Here is a 5,068-nt window from a genome sequence, read left to right as displayed (position 1 = left end):
AGAAATAAAAAATAAATCAAGAAAAATAAATCAAAACGGATAAATAGGCGTATATACTCGAACTTATCGTGCCCCCTCACGGTTCGCACAGCTGACTCACCTTGCCCGGCGGCCGGTCGCGAAGCGCCCAGTCCTCGCCGCCCTGGCGGTACAGCCACAGGCCCAGCAGGCCCTTTCCCGAGCCGCTCATACCGGCGGCACCCTGGCTGCTGCCCGGACCCTCGCTCTGCGCGCGCTTCACCGTAGAGGGAGGCCGGCTACCGGCCGGGCCTCGCGCGCAGTCGAGGGAGAAAGGCCTGAAATAGGACGTTAAAAAGGTGCACGTTTCCTCCGGAACGATGCTCGTGGTAAGCGACCGTCCAGACGGTACGATCACGATCGTTTTATGATCCTGGTCGTACGTACCTTTTCGGTGTCTTGCAGGTACTGTACTGTACGACTAAGTGATGGTGTGGTTAATGAGGTGCTTGCATGTACATGAATTACAAGGTCATTGTCTCGGTGACGTACCTCTCACCTTGTTCTCTGAATACGCTAACAAAAGGAAGGAGCGGTAATGTGTCAGTAGGTGTTACACCGCCCCAGCCTGAGGATGTATCACAGAGCTCCGACGATATGTGAGTAATAAACTGTATACAGTGAAATACCGAAAGTCTTAGTTGTCACCCGACTCCGAGAGAAGCCTCTAGAAAGTAGACCGATCTCGGATCACAGTTTTCCTCAGATTCATTCGGTAAGTCACGGGAGCTCGGCGCCTGCGAGACTCGGGGTAGGCCACCCCGCAAGACACACGCGCACTGCAGGTAAGATGTTGCCTACCTACCAGGCGCTAAGAGAGCTTGCGCAGGCTGACCTCTGGGTAAGTTTGCAACGACAAATGGCGGACCCGGGAACTCTTTGAGATGACTTTGTTTCGCATACAGCCGTGCTAGTGGGTTTGCCTACCATCACTAACCACGTCGCAGCGCGTTATGGTCCCCAGCGACTAGGAGGCAACGCGGCCAGACCCCTGCGTGCGGTACAGTCAATAACTAAAAAGTGTCTTAGGAATGCGGTTCATCCTGCATGTTCTTCTACAAGGAAAGTTCGTGTGAACTCATTGTCATGATTCGCTCGCTGGCGTGGCGAGTTGATTTTTTCACCTATCAGCCCGGAAATAAAACAGGCTGGTGTCGGGGGCGCGCGCGATAGTAGAGTATGTGGACTCACACGCCGCCCATCTCCACCGCAACTTCACCGCCTCCTGCTGCACGCCGCCACCGAGAGATTGAAGGAGAATTAAGTCAGCGGGAGGCGCTGGAACTGGAGCGGACGGCGGGGCGGGGCGGGGCGGGGCGGGGCGGGGCGGTGAGGGACTGTGTTGGCGTGGCTGGAGCGGAGGCCGTAATGAGTGGAATAAATGGATATCGGGTCAGATAAGTCTGGCCCATTCAAAATTATGAGCAGGCGAGAAAAATTTCGTTTTTGTGGTTGCGGAAAAGTGACGCGTTTGGGAGGCCGCCGTTTGTGATCGCGGTGCTGTCGTCTGGTACTCACGTTTGCGTCAGACCCGGGCCCGGGGGGCTCCTCCTGGACCTTTCCTCGGGCGAACTGAAGCGGTCCAGAGCAGGGGACTGCTCCTTCACCTCCGGGACCAGGGCAGTGGGGCGACTGCGGGGGCGCGCCGTCGGAGGGAGACTGACTCTCGGCAGCCCCCCCTTGACCTGGACGCAGGGACGGGCCCGGCTCTCCGGCGGGGCGGCGGGCGCGCACCCCATTGGACGCCTCGGCTCGGCGTCCGCCTCCCCATTGGTCGGGCCGTGACCTCACGGAGGGGACGGGTACCGAGTGGCGTATCCCCGTATCCCTATTATAAACAACGACGGGACATCTCCAATCACCAGGAGTCCGTTTTGGAGACAGGTACTTAGTTGCGAACAGTTACAGGGACTTCGACTTAAGATAATGGCATAAAATCAAAATCGACCTTCTTCAGCCGCTCAAAAACTAAACCCCCTACCGACCGGCTGAAAAGAAAACTTCTTGGATAGAAGTAAAACCCGACGAGTTACGCTGCTCAGAGGCCGTCACTTGCAGTAATGCGCGACCAATCGGGCTAGGCAGAGAAGGGAAGGGAAAGGGGGGGAGTCTGCAATTCCGAACAGTCCAGACGGTAGCCTTTAGCCTTCCATCCGTCTGCTCACGAGTCATGTGTCTGACAACGCACGCGGCCGCCAGCTCCCACCCACGCCTACGAGAGCGGGGTAAGGGGCAAGGGAGTAGGGAGGGGGGACGAGTGTTGCGCCCAAAAGCATGACAACATATGTATTTTGGGAAAGGGGCTATTTACGTATTTTGAAAATTTAAGACCGTTGCTGGCCGGAGCCTTGAATACAATAATTTGTGGATTTTTAGACAGTCCCAGTCCCTCAGACTGTCTCTACCGGAAGACAAAGTTCCCCCTCCCCTCGTCGCTCTTTCCCCACTAGCACAGCACCACCTTGGTGAAGTGACTACAGTGCTACCGAGGGGGCAATAACTAACTCCCTTTAGAAGTGTACACATGATTCCCGAAATACTTGATTCTCAGTGATTCCCGGTGATTCCCTCCCGCTTATATATATTCCTTAGGTTTTCTAGTTGTAGAAAACGCTTATTTCGACGAATTTGTACCAGTTCCGTTAGTTTCCCGCTTAGTTAAAGCGATTTCTGTTGATTTCGATCAAATTTTATCGTGATGATTCCCAGGCAAGTGTACACATGATTCCCGGAGTTCTTGCACCCTCGAGTGCTACCCACATCTAGTGCGGATTCAAGTAGGCTGGTCCTTGGGTGCTTCAGAATGGGTAGAGGCCCCCCACTTTATTTTTGTTGATGTTTTATTAAATCTACAAATTGGGTTGGGACAAATAGCCTGGAACCGACCATCTGGTCACCTGGACGATAGTAATTAAAACCGGCAAGGCCTAAACGCGCAGAGAGCCGCACCGTCGTTCGTCTAATTACCAAAGTTTTCCCCACTCTCCTTTCCCCCGTGAAAGACGTTTAAAACAGATCGTGGAGATTTCAGATCCTCTGCTTCCGGATGCAAAGTCGAGGCGACAAGTACGTCCGTTGGCACATGAGAAGTGTTTCATCCAGTTGTAAGCTTACTGATAAGACAAATGCTTTTCTTTTACATATGTTACAAAAGAAAAATTCTGAAAAATTAAGCAGTTGGTCTGAAGTTAAGAACACCCCGGACTCCTGGGCCCCCTAGGCAACCCGACCTACCTAGTCACCTGGACCCCCTGGGCAACCTTACCTGGTTGCCTTGGCCATCCCGGCAACCCTACCCAGTCTCCTGGACCGCCTGGGCAAACCCACTCAGTCACTTAGGCCGCCTGGGCAATTCTACCCAGTGGCCCGGGCCAGCTAGGCAACCCTACCCAGTGGCCTGTGCCATCCTGACAGCCCAACCCAGTGCAACCCTACCGTCTGGACCGCCTCGGCAACCCTACCCAGCTGCCTGGACCATCTGGGCAACTCACATGTTGTTCTTGCTGATGAAGTTGTTGTTTATGGATTGCAGGCTTTTCATTGGGGGGGGGGGGGGGGTTCAACAAAGTAAGTGCCGTTCTCGTTTTCTCCCGGTTTACGTCAGCAGTGCTGTAAGGACGAAGAGCGCGGTGCGTGCTGAACGAGCTGGTCCTTGACGACAAGTTGTGCAGAGTCACTTACTTGTAATACACCCTTGTTCTGTTGGGGCCACATCGTCGCATAACGCGTCCCCGGGGGAGGGGAGGAGGCGGGGCGGGCTAGAGAGAGAGAGAGAGCGAGAGAGAGAGAGATAGAGAGAGAGCGCGCACCCAACCGGCCGTGAAGTCCTTTGTCCGCCGGTCAGTGAATACCGCTCCCCGCTCCAACCACCACCACCCCACCCCCACCCCCTCCGACTCGCCAGATCCGTGGCGTCTCTGGCGTCACCGGACTTCGGCCGCGGCCTCGGCCTTCCGCACCGCCCCGCCGACGCCGACTTCGGACCCGATCGCTCGCTGCACGCCGGTGTGTCGAACGGAATCCGCCATTGGACACAGAAACACACACGCATTCAGGGCAACTGTCAGCAGTACAACTGTTTTGTGAGTTTGGGGGGGGGGATGCGCGTTAAATGCGTCGAGAAGTGGTGGCCTCGGCGGCGGTGGTGGTGGCACGGCCGACGGTCGGCCGACGGCTCGGCTCGGTCTTCAGTGCTCCGGCCGAGCAGGGTCGCATTGGGAAGAGTTCATTGAATTTACGATCCACTCCGAGTGAGTGAAATTGAGAATGCGGTGAGGCAGGCTAAAAGAAGAGGAGGGGAGGGGGGGAGGCGTGGGGAGGGGGCGTGGGCAGCGGGGCAGCACTGCTGCGAGGGTGTCAACTTAATGAGCGCCTCGACTGCCGCCCCGTCGGCCACTCCCACTTGTCTACAAACACCCACCAGAGGCGCCCCCCCCCCCATCCCCCAGCTAGCAGTCGGTATGTGTGGTGCAAATCTACCGCCCTTGACAAACTGGGTATGCTTGGGATTGGGTGGATGCGGACGGCAGCGGCCTTCTTTGGGGTTTTTCACACCTGCGTGTTGCGCAAAACTGAAATCACAGAGTCATCATTGGAGCTCTCGAATATGTATGTCGATGCACTGCTAACTGTCCAACAAGGCGCTATTGCGACAAAGTTGGGGAGGCGCGGCGCGGCGGTGGGCGGGGGCCGGAGGCGGGCGCGGTCGACGCCGTGCTCGCTCCCGGTCGGCAGGCAATCCTCCCGCGCGCCTGCAGAGCGTATCACTGCAACCCGGCGGTGCACACGGCTTACGGGGAGCAGGACTCGCAACTACATGTGGTGCCCGGCTCATTAAGGGAGGTGCCACGTGCAATTGTTCCTGACGGTGACCCTGCCTGCTGCCTCGCTGGTGACTCGCTTGCGCTGGCTCCCGACGCCCCCCCCCTCCCCCCTTCCCCAAACTCTCCTCCGGGCGAGTTGAGGTGAGAACGGTAAACGGTTCTGCTCCCGCTCCTCGTCTCGCAAGGGCGTAAGTGCAGCAACTTTTAAAGACCCCCCTCCCGCCCTC

General features: G+C 56.8%; 1 protein-coding gene across 1 annotated transcript in view; it reads right to left on the bottom strand.

Annotated features, from left to right (window-relative positions):
* LOC127751448 (tryptophan 5-hydroxylase 1-like) overlaps window positions 1-5,068 on the bottom strand; it is a 20,420-nt gene that overhangs the window by 4,808 nt on the left and 10,544 nt on the right. The window lies entirely within an intron of this gene.

Source organism: Frankliniella occidentalis, unplaced genomic scaffold, assembly GCF_000697945.3.
Source record: "Frankliniella occidentalis isolate FOCC.00 unplaced genomic scaffold, Focc_3.1 Scaffold495, whole genome shotgun sequence".
Lineage (NCBI taxonomy): Eukaryota > Metazoa > Arthropoda > Insecta > Thysanoptera > Thripidae > Frankliniella > Frankliniella occidentalis.
This window is presented reverse-complemented; position numbering and strand designations above follow the sequence as displayed.